This window comes from Argiope bruennichi, chromosome 10 (assembly GCF_947563725.1).
Source record: "Argiope bruennichi chromosome 10, qqArgBrue1.1, whole genome shotgun sequence".
Lineage (NCBI taxonomy): Eukaryota > Metazoa > Arthropoda > Arachnida > Araneae > Araneidae > Argiope > Argiope bruennichi.
Window position 1 is genome coordinate 44,318,274 of NC_079160.1, and position 19,079 is coordinate 44,337,352.

Genomic DNA, 19,079 nt, shown 5'->3' on the forward strand with positions numbered 1-19,079 from the left:
ATAATAAGAGGAGAGGTCATTAGAGCCACTTTTTTTTTTCGATATGTTTCAACCAAAATTAAGTGCAGACATACTGTATTGTTTATATATAATTAAAATAAATATTATTTGATAGTGAGTTTTCAAGCAAAATCTAATCTATAATTTCTTTTTTCAATCCCTACTATTAGTTCACACTCTCCCTATATATATTTATAAATCTTGTTCAAATTTTCAATCGTTAATTAAATACTTTTTATTCATCCACTCAAGTTCAAATACATTTTTTTAAACTCATAGTGGATGACACTTGATGTTAATACAGTTTTTTCAATATTAATTAATTAATTAAATTTGTCCAGTAATTTATATTTGGTCGCCAAAGTCGCCACGTTTGTCGTCAAGTTCTATTTTGTCACTTAATATTGTAATTCTGCTATTTATGTATATACATATTTATATTAATTGCAATTATTTAATAAAAAGTAACTAAAATAGAAAATTTTTTGTTGACCTAAGTAGGAATTGACTTAAAATTTTTTTTTATACATTACTTGTTATGTTAATTTTACAAAATTTATTGCTTTCTATACTTTATGTTTGATCAACTTCTTTTCATGAATTAAAATTGAAATCTTAAGGTCTGACATCTATTTTACTAAATTTCTCAGTTTTACCTAATCAATCAAATTTCTATATTCTAGAATCGGTCCCATCTCATTAAATATGTAGGTTCTAAAATTGTAAATTTTTTATAAAACTTTGGATAAATCATTCCAAGTTAAGTCAATCAACACATTTACTAATCACATTTGAAATACACAACCAGTTAGATGGATAAAATTCGGCGCATAATTTATCTCAAGAAATGTAAATATACATGAAATTTTAAATCAAATCGTCCTTTGTCTATCTCTCTATTTATTCATATGTATATGAACGTGACAAAAATTCATCATGCCAGAAAATTTATATAAAAATCTATATTGTCGGTACAAATGCAAACTAATAAATACTCTAAGTTTATTTGATTCTAAGGAGTAGAAAACCATAAGAAAATATGTTTTTGATACATTGCAATAAGTTCTTTGGATTTCTTTGAAAATTCAAATTCTTTGTAACAAGAATCAGATTCAAAACAATGCCAACATGGGCCTAATTTCTGAAGAAATTCCTTGAGAGCTGGAAAAAAAAGCGCGATTTTTAACATTCTTATCCAGTGGTGGATTTCCTAATTTATTTCAGACTAGCCGCCTTTGGCGACCAGCCAGTTCGCCAATCCTAATGTTCGTTAAAAATTTAATAATATTTTATGCAGTTCCTACTTTAAAAGCTTCTTCATCAAAATATTTTAAAACTTCAAATTTTGATAGTCGTATAATTAATTCACTCATAATATTATAAAGGCTTTCAGTCATAACGTAATATGTATCTCTCTAATTTTCTGTTAGCTCCCGTAGAATTTATTCTTTAAATTAAAGTGGAAAGGATTAATCTGCAATTAATATAATATTTTTTACTGAAACAAAGTATTTTTTTGTAATATGATTACAGAAAACAGAGTCACTGAGCGTATAAACTTTATGGGTACTAAAGAATATCTTTATTAATTTATGTAATATTTCAAGAATTTGTCAACAAAATTTTCGCAGATTCATCATGACCAGATCGATTCATTAACAATGTTTAATTTTAAATACATCAAACACTAAGAAAATAAAACGAATCGTTTAAAATAATCGGTTGAAAACAGGTTTAAAAAAAACTACTTAAAAAACGATGTACTTAAAACTATAAACATATACAAAAAATATATAACTAACATGAATGCAATTTAATTACAAAAGCATGCAACTTACCTAATAATAATTTAAATCCAGTCCGCATCCGCTGTTAATAATTGTCAACAATCAAAACACAATGCGCATGCGTGAGTTTTCAACGCCAGTTACGGTAACGCAAATGCGTGAATTTTTCTACGCCAGTTGGGGTAACGCTATGCAGATTAGTAATTTTTAATTTCCTTTATTCGGTTTTAATTTAATTCAAAAGTACTTCAGAATGAATCTGAAAGATCGATTAATTAACAATTTTTAATTTTAAATGTATCAAACATTAAGAAAATAAACAGAATCGATTGAAATAATCGGCCGAAAAATCTTAAGCCTGGCCTCAATAGAGTGGGAAAAAAACTGAAGCCTTACTCATTTGACGGCGGGGAAAATTAAAGGATTTTTTTTGGCTGGAAAGTTAGTTTTTAATTAATAATTAAAATTCTAATAAAAAATTCAAAGAAAGGGACCCCAGGTGCACATTCCCAACCTCCAAGGTATACATGTACCAAATTCGGTAGCTGTAGGTCAAACTGTCTGGCCTGTAGAGCGCCAACACACACACACACACATTGAGCTTTATATAAGTATAGATAAATGCTAAGATAATCCAATTTTAAAGCAAGTTTATTATTTTATAATGAGTTTCGAAGATTAAACTTCTTTCAGCAGTTTTATGTATGATGAAAACTAAGCCAATTATTTTTGTCCAAACAGAGGGAAACTGTCGGATTCATCGCCAAATTTCGAAGAAGCTCTATTAGCCCACAACGTCCAATAATATTGTTGTGCTATCTTCAGATCCGGCATTTAAAATACATATTTACATCGTGAAGATACCGTACTGCATTTTGTGCTAAAACAGAAGGTAAATATCAAGGTTTTATCATTCTTCAAAAAACATTAAAGTTTAAAACCTTTGGATTGATTGAAATTATTTGATTTTTTTAATATTCCATTTTCCCCAACGCCAACTTTTTCGCCAAAATAATCTTCCATTATCCCCAGCGCCAAACGATAAAGGCTTCAGTTTTTTTTTCTCCCAACAGTAATGAGGCTAGGGTTAAAATTTTTCGGCGGATTATTTCAAACGATTCTGTTTATTTTCTTAATGTTTTATGCACTTAAAATTAAACATTGTTAATTAATCCATGTTCCAGATTCATTCTAAAGTACTTTTGAATTAAAATAACACAGAATAAAGGAAATAAAAAATGTATAATCTGCTTAGCGTTACCCCAACTGGCGTAGAAAAATTCACGCATTTGCGTTACCGTAAAAGGCGAAGAAAATTCACGCATGCGCACTGTGTTCTGATTGTTGCCATGGCAACCATTATCAACGGACGATTTAAATTACTTTTAGGTTAGTTGTATGCTTTTGTAAGTAAATTGTATTTATGTTAGTTATATATTTTTTGTATATGCTTATAGTTATAAGTACATCGTTTTTTAAGTAGTTTTTTTAACCTGTTTACAATGATTTAAATTATTTTTAGGTTAGTTGCATGCTTTTGTAATTAAATTGTATTTATGTTAGTTATATATATTTTTTATATATGCTTATAGTTTTAAGTACGTCGTTTTTTAAGTAGTTTTTTTTAACCTGTTTTCAATGATTTAAATTATTTTTAGGTTAGTTGCATGCTTTTGTAATTAAATTGTATTTATGTTAGTTATATATATTTTTTATATATGCTTATAGTTTTAAGTACATCGTTTTTTAAGTAGTTTTTTTAGACCTGTTTTCGACCGATTATTTTAAACGATTCATTTTATTTTCTTAGTGTTTGATGCATTTAAAATGAAACATTGTTAATGAATCGATCCATTCATGATGAATCTGAGAAAATTTTATTGACAAATTCTTGAGATATTACATAAATTAAGAAAGAGATTCTTTAGTGCCCATAAAGTTTAAACGCTCAGTGACTCTATTATCAGTAATCATATTATTAAAAAAATGCTTTGTTTCAGTAAAAAAATATTATTATATTAATTGCAGATTAATTCTTTACACTTTAATTTAAAGCATAAATTCTACGAGGGGTAACAGAAAATGAGAGAGATACATATCACGTTATGACTGAAGGATTTTATAATATTAGGAGGGTATTATATGACTATCAAAATTTGAAGTTTTAAAATATTTTGCTGAAGAATCTATTAAAGCTGGAATTGCATAAAATATTTAATTATTAAAATTTTAACGAACATTAAGATTGGCGAACCGGCTGGTCGCCAAAGGCGGCTAGTACTTATAATAAAGCTCAATGTGTGTGTGTGTGTGTGTGTGTGTGTTGGCGCTCTACAGGCCAGACCGTTTGACATACAGATACCAAATTTGGTACATATATACCTTGGAGGTTGGGAATGTGCACCTGGGGTTTCTTTTTTCGAATTTTTAATTAGAATTTTAATTATTAATTAAAAACTAACTTTCCCGCCAAAAAAATCTTCCATTTTCCCCAGCGCCAACTTTTCCGCCAAAAAAATCTTCCATTATCCCCAGCGCCAAACGATAAAGGCTTCAGTTTTTTTTTCTCCCAACAGTAATGAAGCTAGGGTTAAAATTTTTCGGCGGATTATTTCAATCGGTTCTGTTTATTTTCTTAATGTTTGATGCATTTAAAATTAAACATTGTTAATGAATCAATCTTTCAGATTCATTCTGAAGTACTTTTGAATTAAATTAAAACCGAATAAAGGAAATTAAAAATTTCTAATCCGCATAGCGTTACCCCAACTGGCGTAGAAAAAAATCACGTATTTGCGTTACGTAACTGGCGAAGAAAATTCACGCATGCGCATTCTGTTCTGATTGTTGCCATGACAACGTTATCAATGGATGATTTAAATTATTTTTGGGTTAGCTGCATGCTTTTGTAAGTAAATTGTATTTATGTTAGTTATATATTTTTTGTATATGCTTATAGTTTTAAGTACATCGTTTTTTAAGTAGTTTTTTTAAAACCTGTTTTCAACCGTTTATTTTAAACGATTCGTTTTATTTTCTTAGTGCTTGATGCATTTAAATTTAAACATTGTTAATGAATCGATCTGCTCATAATGAATCTAAGAAAATTTTGTTGACCAACTCTTGAGATATTACATAAATTTAAAAAGATATTCTTTAGTGCCCATAAAGTTTAAACGCTGAGTGACTCTATTTTCAGTAATCAGATTATAAAAAAATGCTTTGTTTCAGTAAAAAATATTATTATATTAATTGAAGATAAATTCTTTCCACTTTAATTTAAAGCATAAATTCTACGGGTGCTAACAGAAAATGAGAGAGATACATATTACGTTATGACTGAAGGCCTTTATAATATTATGAATGAATTATATGATAATCAAAATTTGAAGTTTTAAAACATTTTGATGAAGAAGCTATTAAAGTAGAAATTGCATAAAATATTTAATTATTAAAATTTTAACGAACATTAAGATTGGCGAACCGGCTGGTCGCCAAAGGCGGCTAGTATTATATAAAAGTAAGACGCTCCAGAACAAATTATTACTTAGACTTCAAGAAATATTGCCTAAAGGTGTCATCTTCGGAGAACATGAGATTTATTCTGAAAAAAAACAACACCCACCATTTATTCCATTATAAATAACATGCCAAATCTAGTGGAAATTAAATGACGTTAAATAAATAGCTTTTGATTTGATTAAAAATGTTGCAGGGCATCAATTCAGCAGTATTCATATAGTGTTTTATTTTTTAATATAAAGAAGCCATAAAATTGATTCTTTAAAATTAAAGTATATATTTTCAGTTTCTGATAAGATATTTCGCAATGTCGAATTTGGTTAAATGCATTAGATTAATATCTCGTTACTACATGAAAATAATTTGGGACAGCTTCAAAATAACTATTAAACACAATGGCCTAACAAGATGGCACCATCAGGGGGAAAATATGATTTTTTTGCCCTCATTTGTTGTCAGTGTCAGCAAGGCTAATTAGCAACGGAGGCATACTTTTACTAACTTCGCATTTTCATTCCTTTTTACATTAAAAAAAAAGTCATAAATGCATTACTGTAGGTCTCTCTCTTCTAGTCAGTAATTAACAACGCTACAAAAAATATCTATAAAAAGATTGCAAATTGAGTGGTCGTTCCGAAACCTTTTCTCATAATATCTAATAAAGATGTTATCTCACAACACCTCTGGAGATTTGGGGTAAAGACTTTTAACAGTACGACTGCTCAGATTTAGTCATTACTTTTTTTTTGAATTATTGAATTTACAGGCATGCGAAAATACAGATCGGTAGAACTCTTTGACAGATTTAGTTAAAAATTTTATAAGAATCTACATTCTAGAAATTAAACCTTTGTACCAAATTTGATCATACCTAGCCCAATACATTTGGTAGTTATAAATTCAGTGATGCTCAAGCCGGACAGACAGACTTTCTCTGTATTAATTTGGTCCAAACTTTGATAGAAAGCGACGAAATCGGTGTTCATCCATATACCAAATTTCATCTGCATAGATAAAATCATTTCTGAGTTGTCATGTTTATAGCCAGACAGACATGATTCCAAAAATGTGTTTTTTGAACTGAGAGATGTTAGAAATGTGGAGATTCGTTCAAAATCTGGAGATGGAATTTTTAGACAATTACAATACATTCTCTTTGTTCATTTCGTACATAAGAAAGTAAAAATTATTGAAAAGTCTCTGCAAAGCATTGACGTTGAATTATAAAATTTAGCATGCAATTTCATTTTTGGCTTAGGTATTCATTATAATAGCTATAAAATTAAAATAAATTTTAAATAATATATTAATCAAAATATTAATGTTTTCCCTTGATGACTTCGTTATGTATTATTATAAACACCATGGGGTAGGGATAGCCTGGTTGGTAAGGCGTTGATTTCATGTCCCTTGGGTTGCGAGTTCAAACCCAGCCGGCCGAAGGCCCTCCGTGTGTGTGGTGGCTGGCGCACGTATAAATCTGTTGTGGTCACAAAGTCCTCCATGTCGAAGAGTAATACCACTGGGGGTACTGATTCAGAGCTGATCGTTTTCTGATTCAGGTCTAAATTACGATCTGTGAATGAAATCTGCCCTGTAAAAAGGGTTGTGACGTGTGTGTAGGCTAAGTCGTACTCTTGGCCCTAGATGGCGCTACCGTGAAAACAAGAGGCGTAGTCTTGGCTTGATCCACAAATGACTTCTTAAAAGTCAGTGGGCTTGTCTAGGACAAGTGCCATTAGAAACAACAATAAATACTATATAGAAATTATCTTTAAAATTTTAAAGAATATGCTCTTTGGCCAAATCAGTTTTATCGGCGCAGTATAACTTTTCATTAATTTTAGTAAATTTTCAAATAATTTTTAATTGCATCAATATACAAACACGTTACAACGATATCAAAAACATTTTTACTTTATCGTGCACAAAATATAGAAAAAGTATTGTAATCGTCAAAAAATTCAATTTTGAGATTTTGATGAATCTTTACGTTTTAGATCAGTCGGAATTAGAAAAACTCATTTTTAGAAAATTTCTGCCTGTCTGTCTGTGACAGAGATAACTGAAAAACGTTTTAAGCAAGACTGTTGAAATTTGGTATACAGTCTTTGCACATAATTTTCAGATTTCTATCAAATTAAGATCAAAATCCGTTCAGAAGATGTATGTATGTCCGAATATATTGTTACGAAATTTCCGGGGTTCGTTTGAATAGTGGGAGTTATATGGTGTGCTCAATCAGCAGGCGGCATAGAAAATAAAACAACGACGTTTATTTACACGAAGACACACAGGACAGCACATAGACGACAACTATATACAGCACAGAAGACGATTATCTTCAGCCGAGACGTGCAGCATACAACAAGTCTCTACTGTAGACAGTAGCACACAGCTTAGTTCAGCACTAGCTTCACTCCGTCGCTGCTCCGCTTATCTCTGGAAGGCCAGTTCTTTACTGTCGATCCCGACTACTCTTCGACTCCACTGGTCCACGACTGCCCGGCAGCTGCGGCTGCTTCCTTTTATAGGTCTCAGGAGGCGGGGCTAGAAGCCTCTCACCCAATCAGGACCGTTCGAGGCGTAACTCGGTTCCTACTGGACGGTTCAGGAAAATTCCCAATGTTTCGGGTATAATCTATTTTGGCACCAAATTCGTCGCCAAAGGGTCGCCAAGTTTGTCGCCAAGCTCTGGGACCTCCTATGGAACCCACTATGCTGGTAAGCCGCATCTCAGATTCGTAACAATATTTTAATACGATAATTGCAAAACGAAAATAGCAAGATAAATAACATTCGGTGCACAGACTCAAAGTCTGTAATGCCGACACCTATCAAATTTTGAACCAATCCAACAAAGGATTGACTGTCTGTCGGTCTGTACTTTCAGAAACATGTAAATGCGATGTAAAACGTAATGTGTCAGGTATTTTTCAAAGCAAATTTAGTTTGAGATTTTGTGATTGCAATTGTAGTTTTGTGTCAAATTTTTTGTTTCTTAGGAAAAACTTCAGAAAAGCGTTTCGGAATTCGGACTATTAATCGCATGCGAGGGATTAATCGCCAAAAAACTCACCAAGGTCACATGATAGATTCAGTAAAAATGCTAAAATCCCATCAAAAGTTTATATTTTGTAACTGTTGAATACTAATGGCATGCAAGACATTTTTCTGGGGGAGGCATTTCTTTCACCTAATAGAGAGTATGCGAGGAAGTTTCGGGGAGACCACTCCCACCACTTTTTTTTTGTGTGTGTATTCCCATTTATACTGTTACAAATTTTACAAAAGGCATTTCTTTCACCTAATGGAGTATGCAAGGAAGTTTCGGGGAGACCAGTCCCACTTGTGGTGACCACTCCCACCACTTTTTTTTTGTGTGTGTGTTCTCATTTACACTGTTACAAATTTAAAAGATAAAATAATTCATCTATTTTTAACATAATTAAAAATAGACGAATGAACTTAAAATATGAAGTTACGATATTTCAAACTGAACATTCAAATTTCCTTTAATATATATATATATATATAAAACCTTAACTTTTGTATTCTTGGATATTTGTTATAACAGAAATAATTTTTATTAAAAAAATATATTTTTTTTTCAAATATTTGGAAAAATCAGAATTTTTGGAGGGAAGAAAGCACAACTGTCTACGGAATTTATTTTCCCAGCCAAAATGTTTGTGTTTTGGAAGTTTATTTAGTTTCAGCTCAATCTTTTGATTTCAATGCTTTAGAAAGTTCATCTCTGAACTTTACAGTATACAATTTCATTACATTGCTGTAGCATATTATTTATGCATATAAGGCTCCTTTGACGACCTGTTAGTTTGCAGAGATCATTTTTTTGTTAAAAAAAATATTACTTATGTAGTGTAATTTCGTTTTAATAACTTTCTGAGGAAAATATTTTAACCTTCAATTTTATAGACCTAATACTCATACTATTTTAGACGATTTTCTGTATTCTTTTCTCTGTATTATGCTTTTTTTTCTAATTGTATTATGTTTTAAAAAAATAAGGAAAACCATCTTTATACTGAAACTTATTCAAAATGGAAAAATAATCTGAATCTTCATATTTTGATGAACAGCGAAAAAAAAAAAGTCAGAATGAAATATTAATAGCAGATAAAAAAACATTTCCAGTTTCACTTTAACAATGAAATACATGGAGGTAAAATATGCTTAAAATATATTCGGAAAATTAATTAGAAAATATTAAAAAAAATATATGGAAATAACATTGGCATTATTGAAAAATTAAAATTTTAAATTTAAAGACAGTGTAGAAAACATTTCTGTGTAATTTCAAAAAGAATCGTCCCTAGATGCACATTTTCAACTTCTATACTATGTAATTTTGTTCAGATTAGTATTTTATTAATTCAGAAACACATACATATTCATCGTTAAAATTAACAGAGAAAATGCTTGCTTTCAAAATTATTTGAACCGTTTCATCTAAATAGATATTTAAATATTTCTAGTTTGATTTTTGTCATATTGTATATCTTATACAGAGGACATTTACACATGTTTGGAACGATTTTGAGAAATAATTAAAAAAAAAAACACATACGTTTTAGAATAAAAATTTTTGGCAACAGAATGTTATCTAAAATCAGAAATATCGTCTGCTGTTTTTAAATTTGATCTTCTTTCAAACTGTCACATGTAAACAAACTGTGGATTAAAGAAAAATGTTTTTGTGTTTTCCGAAGAGAAATATTCCTATCACATAATTCAAAAATGTTATAAAATATAATAATAATATTAAAATTTGTAAATGCAAAATAAGCAATATTATTAATCTGAAAAGCAAAAGCCACCAGTCATTACTTCTACCTGGGAAGAAGGCTGTAAATAAATACTCAAAAAAAGGTATGTATTGTTTCAAATATTTTTAAATTATAGTCACTAATTACAAGAGAAAAACATCGATGCAGAAATCAATGGCAAAGACTTTAAATACATCTAAAGCAACAAGCAATAAAATAATAAACAAATATTTACTATTTAACAAGCGGGAGCGGTAAAATTTGTATTTTATGCTCTCTAATAAAGGTGTTATTCCAGAGTACGCCTTGCTTGGCATTGGCGTAGAATAATTATGAAATATTAAATTTTAGCTTGAATTTAACGTTTTTTACTGAATTTTTCTTGTGACTCTTGGCGAATTCTTTTTGGCGTTTAATCCCTGTCACGCCTTTCATAATATCCGAAAATCGAATTTGTGTTTTAGACGCGTTTCTCTTAGAGATGACGAATATTTTCAGAGTGGTTATTACGTAACCAATATCAAAAAGTCACAAATACAAGTGATCAATACTTTTCAAAGAGGGGTGTGATTCAAATCCTTCATACGATCTTACTGATGATATTTCGATTACAAGTTCTGGATCACGATAGAAACTAGCAATCGATACGATATCACTGAAATTTGCCGGAGCGGTGACGATACGATCTGTCCAATGGAAGTTCTCGAAAGAAATCTGTGATTGGATTGAAAAGTGAACGGGCCGGTTATTGGAATTATCGTATCGTATCATTGAATTGCATATCACTGAAATTTATCGCAGCGGTGATTTCACCGGAAAGTGCGAGGCTTCACTGGAAAGTGCGAAGTCACCGATATTCGTATTTGATGATGCACTATTCCATACAGATCATTTTTTATTGCTCGTGACATGATTGACTTTGATTACATGTACTCTGTTTACTGCTGGCGCCATCTACTGGTAGAATATAGGACTAAAGTAAACATTTTAAAGAAATGACATATATTTTTAACTCATCTTTTCCAGAAAATGGTTCACTCTAATAAATAAATTAAATAAATAGTTTTGAGAAAAAAAAATTAAGAAGTAAGCTGAAACAGATAAATTAATTCATTCACACGTTAATTAAATTAGTAAATTAAGCATTAATTACAATTAATAAATTTTATATTTATATTAAGTAAGAATTTTTAATTAATAATATGATTGAAATAACAGATATTTGGAACGCATATTTAAAAATAATAATAGCAATATTATTTGTTATTCAAAAAATCGTGGATTATGCATCTCTAGTTTCTCTCAACCAATTGAAACAAAAAATTGATACAGAATTACATTTGTAGCTACAAAATCACATAGCAAATTTGATATATTTAAATCTTTGCGTTTTTGAGTTATCACGTTAAAATGTTTCTGAGGGTACAGACCGACAGTCAGTCAACCCCTTCTTGGATTTGGCTAAAAAATCGAAAGATATCTGCACTTTATATATAAAATTTGTCAGGGGTTAAATCTGTGTATTGAATTTTATCTATCTAGACCTCTTCATTTTGAAATTATTGGGATAACTCATTTTCAAACTGCTGGACTGACGGACTTCCTCTGAACAGATTTTACTCAAAATTTGTTAGAAATCTTCAAATTAGGTACTAAAACCGCATGCAAAATTTCGTCCCCTTAACGCAAAGCATTTTTTGAGATCTTTGTCGCAGTCAGACAGACATTTTCTAAAAATGTGTTTTTCGAATTCATGGGGGTCTAAAATGTGGAAATTCGTCCAAATGTCAAGTTCGAATTTCTTGCCAATTACTATACTTTCTGTGTACTACGTATACGAGAAAGTAAAAAGAGTTAAAAAACATTTTTCAAAATTTACGAAGTTTTATAATTTACTCTTGATTTATGTAAGGTGTTTTAACATACATCAACTTATTTTATAATTTTTTTTAAATACCTATAACTTTCTTAAATCCTTGTTAGATTAATATCCGTTATTTAAATGCGGAAAACCGATCTTTCAATTTTAAACATTTTCTCTCATTTCTTATTCAGTTCGATAACCGAGGGCATGATGTAGAGGCTAATTTTGGATAGTCAACACAACCTCTTATAGCAATGAAAAAGTTGTGATGTAATTTTCTGTGTCAAAACACAATTCGAAGTGACAAATAGTATAGTTTATCGAAATTAAATTTCTCTTTTAAAGGCATACAATGGCTATTTTAAGATGGAACTTGTAGTTTCTAGTTTTGTTAAATGATGATAACACTTAAATTAGAAATAATTATGGTATTCAATCTTCAAGTATCTTTGTTTAAATACAACTAAGAATGTTGAAAATTGACTGAAATCTTTAATTTTAAGAAGTCAAATTCTAATATTGATAGATGGTATCCTTTCTATAACGAGAAATCTTTCTGGAGAGCAAGAATTAAAATATGATTTAATGACTTTCAAATAACCACATTTTGGAATCTTATATTTTGTTTATTTATATTGTTACAAACCTGTAATTTTGCTTCCCAGCAAGACGAATAGTGTCATCGTAAGAAAGACCGTTGTACGATCTGTCCTGCGTGTGCTGAGCGGGTGCCGTGTCAATGAACTCGGAGGTTGGCGATTAACTTGGCGATCATTTGGAGACTTGGCGTTGAATTTGGCGAGTTTGGCGACTAAATGCATAATACCGGAATGTTCAAGAAATTTCACGATCCATCCAGTAATAACCAAGATACACTGAGATACGCCCTGATTGGTCTAAAGATTCCAGCCCCGCCTCCCAGAACTATAAAAGACAAGCAATCTGAATCTGCAGGGAAGATAGCTTTAAAACCGACATATTAAATCTCTTGAGGACTGGTTCGTCGAATGGAAAATTGAAATAAATGCTAGTAAAACTGAAGCTATAGTTTTTAATAAAAATAACTGTAAAAAGAATTTCTCCCCAGTTAAAATTAAAAATCAAACTGTCCCGTGGTCTAAGGAATGCAAATATTTAGGTGTTATTCTAGATAGTAAATTAACTTGGAAACCCCACTTTATTTACACAGCTAAAAAGTTTCGAGACCTAACTCGTAAATTTTATCCCTTAATTTCTCGAAACTCCAAAATGAGTAGACAAAATAAAATGCTTATTTACTCTGCCTACTTGCGTCCAGTATTAACTTATGCCTGCCCTGTGTGGGGATATGCTGCCAAGACTAATCTTAGACTTATTGAACGCCAGCAAAATAACTTAATTAGAAATTTCTGCAATATGAAATACTACATGCCCAATACAAATATGTACTTATGCCTAGACTATCCCCCTCTTAAAAAAATCATTAAAAATCTAGCCACTAACTTCTTTAAAAACATGGATAAGAATGAAAATGAAGCAATAGCTAAAATCCCTAAATATAAACCATCTACAAACTCTAGAAGACCCCGTAATATACTACTTTAATTTATCTCAGCCCCTTAGTTTTTCTTCCTAACTTTTATTTTTTCAAACTCAAATTAAACAGTATCTCAATAGCCAATTCTAGCTCACAAGCAGTAAAAACTTACTAAGCCCAACGGCAGCGTACCCCCCACCCCCACTCTCACCCTAATATCAGACAATCACAATGAGTCCTGACACTGGTCATCTCCAAATTTCGTCGAAGACGGCCACGGCAAAGTATAGACAGCAAAGTACTGTGAAGTCTCTCCTTACCGGAGATAAGCCGCTGCCGGAGCTAGGCGCCCCGTCAACCCAACCATCAAGCTGCAGGGAAGAAATTGTGTGGATGGGCAGAAGTCGTGTGTCGTCGAAATTGTGTGAATCGTCAAAAGTTGTGTGTGAGAGGAGTCGGAGTCGCCGACAAATAAGAGGTCTTGGAGGTTTAGACAGCAAGAAAGCTGTTAAACTAGCGATTAAATGCGCTGAGTAATTACAATCGAGTGGCGGTATTTGTAGCAGAAAATATTTTGTAACAATATAATAGTAAGAGTGCTGTCAGTTTGAACCGGTATGTAATTTTATAGAAAAGTTTTTCATTGGCCTTAAGTTATTAAAATTTATAAATTTACTTACCCTGCAAAAATTTACTAAAAACTCATATACTAATGAAACATTTTAACAAGCGTTTTAGAGGATATAAATGAATACTTGGTACATTTCAATAATTTATCGAAGAATACTTATTTGTAAAGAAAAATTTATACAAACAAAATGAACATTCATAAAAAAAGTCTTATTTTGTCTAATTTATTATATAGCATAAAATACACTTTATATAAAACAATTCCAAAATGGTAATAAGGATATAACCTTTGAAGTTACAATATGTCTACAAAGGAATAATAAATATAACAAAAATAATTTAAAAGATTGGTCTTCGTTTTAAAAGAGAGATATTCATTGTCTATCGTAATTCTAAATTTACAACGATAAGTCATTAAATCGATTTCTGAAAATAACTCTTGTTTGGCCGTTCGAACAAAGATTCGTTCCAAAATCGATTACAGAACTTGATGTTTATTGTAAAATTCCATCTCAAATAAAAAAGGAATGGTTTCTTTATTATAAGGCTTAGTAGAGCTACAATGTTTACGAGTAAATTTCCGTAGAGCACTATATGAGCAAATACTTGCTTTCTTATGAGCTGCATTTGAAAGTGCTTTTAAACCTCCATTTCCTATTATTTTATTTTCAAAATTAGCTTTATAACATTTAATCCAAAACTGAAGCAACCGTTTTCTGTCTATATTGAAGAAATTCCTTTTGCAGCGCAAGAATATCATAAAATCACCGAGAATGGCACAAAATGTTATAAAACCAGAAAAAGGATCTTTGCCATCTGTTAGAGAAATAATTATTTCATTAATCTGAGGGAGTGCATCCATATTATGATTGAAACTACGGTCAAAAATAATTTCGAAAAGCAACCCATTCACATCTCTGTTTTCCAAAATGTCAATCACCACAGCTTTTGCAACGAAATATGTGAATTCTTTTTCGAATGGCCTATTGGGTGCCTTGTTCAGATTCTGGACGAACTCAGAAGGCATTCCAAAATAAAACCATACTGATAGGAGCAGATTATCACCCATTTTCTCATGATTAAGATGCATTTCCTCTGCCATCTGTTCGAAAAAATGCTTGTACATTTACTATTCTCTTCAAACAATCACAAAAAGAATTTTTCTTTAATATAAATAACGGATTACAGGCAATATGATTGCAGTATAAATGGATTATCGATTAAAGCCAAAGTTTGAAACTTTTTGTACATAAGATGCGAGAAATACTGTTGCTAAAAATGTTCTAGAAATATTAACTTAATGACTTGACATAACTTTTTACCTTTTCTGTACGAAATCAAGCTTTGAGTCGTTATTTATATGCTCTTGAAATGAAAGGATTTGGTTTGGTTTTAGTTATATTAACGTCCCGTTTGAAGCAACACTTGGGCTATTTTGGGACGGACCTCTTCATTTTGAACCGCGGTCAGATGACGAGGACGACACCTGAGCTGGCACCCCCTCTCCACACCACACCAGCGAGAGGACGTTTGGTCAGGACGGATTTAATGTGCAATAGACCCCCTTACACGATGGTTCTTTTGGTGGAATCGCGTCTCGAACTTGAAATCTTGCCGAGACCTTACCACCAGGCCACCGCGGCCCTTTGAAATGAAAGGAATTACTGCTTTTAGATCACGCATTAACACTATTATCCACCAAAATATATGAAATAATGCCGGCTTCCTGGCCTAAGGGTAGCGCGTCTTCCCAGTGATCTGGGCATCCCGGATTTGAATCCTGGTTCTTTCATGGTTGTTATTTTCCCTGTGTTCTATCTGTGAGGTGTATGAAAGAGCCCCCCCCCCGTGTAAAAAGGGGTTGTGCAAGCGAGTGTGTGAGTGTCATCTTCATATGAGCTAAAAATCAGACTTCTGCCCTCGGATGCTCAGGGGTCCTTAACCTCAGAAGCTACTGCACCCCTCTTTCCCCGATATCTTACTTGGTATAAATTGTAGTTAAATCCAAGGGGGATCCAACAACAACAACATATATGGGATAATGACCATTTCTAAGTTGTTTGAAGTGAGAACTTTTAAGTCTAATAATACTAAAGAGTGACATGTATCAAGTGTTTTTCATCATTTTTAATGCCTTAATAATTTAACAGTTCGCTGCCATGATTAATACCTGCGATTCAAACTTCAACCACTATCTAATAAGATGCTTACTTATTTGCCCTCTTTTAAGTGTAGTAGAGACGAAAGTATTTAACTAGATAATATGTATGAATCACAGGTCATTCACGTGCTGAGCAACGAATTAAAACAAAGAAATATACACTAGTCATAGGTTTGTTCTACTGGCTTCAAATTCTACATTGATTGAGAACTTTTACTGCCATGTGAATGTGAGGGACACGACAGTCAATGCGTCAATTTGGCCTTTCTTTCTTTTCGGATTTGTTTGATAATATAAACACTATCATTATATACTAGCTGCCTTCAGCAACTAGCTGATAGTTCTTTATATTAGTAGTATTAATTTAATCATATCAATTATTTTTGATGAACTAATTAACTTATTACGACAAAATAACATTTTATTTTTACAATGAACATAAAGCATTCTGATTATTCAGATATGAGTGCGAATTGAGGATCTAATTGGCAAAATTGTTCTAATTTTTGAAGTTTAAAGCTGTGGCAAAGTTTTATTTTCTTTTATTTTACAATATTTGTCGTAACTGGACGGCTTGGAGGTAGAAACAGCACGAGACTTATATTGGTATGAACTTCACAATTTCGAACCATAATCAGCTGATAAGGACAACCTCTGAGATAATACCCTGTCCCCCACTTCAAACTTTCACACTCCTACCAACAGTAGGGCATTTAGTCCTGAAATAAACCAGATTAGACAACACTGTGGTTCTTCCGTGGAAAAAGATTTTGAATTTGAAATCCTCCGAACCCGATACCGAAACCTTACCATTAAGCCACTGCGGTCCCAAAATGCAAACGGAATTAACACACGCCAGTTCCATATACAAAAATGGACTTTCAGAAATATAAGGTTTCAAATCCGAGGCCATTAGTGTGAAGGGATAATACAAGAGGCTATTAATGTGAATATCTTAAGGCATTAGAATCAGAAGCCGGCACTACATGACTATACGATCATCTTTCAGTATAAGTTACTAGATGGAATGTAGCACTTTTAACGTAACTTTGATCTTGATCTCTGAATTTCCAATCACAAACATCGAGCAGTCGTTTCGATAGATGTTCGATTATTGTCGATTTTTTTTGCACTGACTCAAAGGATATCAGGACATTCATGCTAGCCAATCGTTTGTGAGAGCATACGATTAGTTAGCAAGGGTCATTTTGTCTCCCTTAATCAGGTGAGTAATTCTTTTTTTAATTCTCACTTTTGAATTAACAAATAAAAACAAGACAAAATCACAATGGCGACAACCGCAACTACAATTTCTTCCACCATCAGATGGCACACTTATATCATCAAATGATGAATCAAAATTAATTAGATCGAATGTTCAGTGCACCTCTTAACAGAAACACGAATCTTCACAAATGGTGAATAATTTGACTCGCACATCGGTTCAAATATTTGAGTCAAGATCCAGCGCTTTTTGTAGTGATGGCTAGATTGAGAAGTTTGAAGTGTAGTATTAATTAGCCTTTCATCATCGATGAGATTGATTAAGATTCAAAATTATGAAGTTCTTCTCCAATAATTATCATATTGCTCCTAGAGAGATATTAATGATCTAGCTAGGAAAATGGTGAAATCGCGTCTCAATTACCCTACAATTTTGTTTTATCAATATTTATACCATTGTCTTTATCTCGAATATTTTATTGTATTCTGCAAGAGAAATCGTCGTAGCGCTGAATATAATTAACAGTTCAGAGACATCTTGATAACAAGCAAAGATATTAGGATGCCTTTAATATGCAAAGATATTAGGATGTCTTTAATATGCAAAGATATTAGGAAGTCTTTAATATGCAAAGATTTTAGGACGTCTTTAATATGCAAAGATATTAGGAAGTCTTTAATATGCAAAGATATTAGGATGTCTTTAATATGCGAAGAGATCAAGATGTCTTTAATATGCAAAGATAGTAAGGTGTCTTTAACATGCAATGATATTAAGATGTCTTTAACATGCAAAATCTTAGGATGTCTTTAACATACAAAATCTTAGGATGTCTTTAACATGCAAAGATATTAGGATGTCTTTAACATGCAAAGATATTAGGATGTCTTTAACATGCAAAATCTTAGGATGTCTTTAACATGCAAATATATTAGGATGTCTTTAACATGCAAAATCTTAGGATGTCTTTAACATGCAAAATCTTAGGATGTCTTTAACATGCAAATATATTAGGATGTCTTTAATATGCAAAGATAGTAAGGTGTCTTTAACATGCAATGATATTAGGATGTCTTTAACATGCAAATATATTAGGATGTCTTTAACATACAAAGATTAAAGATTAACATAAAAAGCAAATTCATGATCTAATATTCCCCTTTCCCCACAATTTTTATATTTTTTGAAGGACCTAAGTAATAGTAGTGTAAACCAGAAAGAAAAGCAAATAGGGGGACTTACATTAACTTCCATCTACCGATTTTTTAAAGTTACAATTTAAATAAAACAATTGAAAATAAGTTCAAATATTTTTAAAACAAAGCGAACTGTCGATTATACTATAGTGCTTAATTGCACAAAAAAAAAAAAAAAAAAAAAAAGGAAGATTTTAAGAGTAAAAGATAAACACCTAAGCTCAAGAAAGTCATCAGATGTAGTAGAAAATAAGTAACTTCCAATTGCAAAAAATGCACTAACTCTTAAGGGACCAACAAAAAGTGTTGGAAATGACGGGAAAATGCTAAAGAAGGGAAGTAAAAGCAGAGAAATAATATATTTAAAACCAGCGGGAATGGTCTTTTT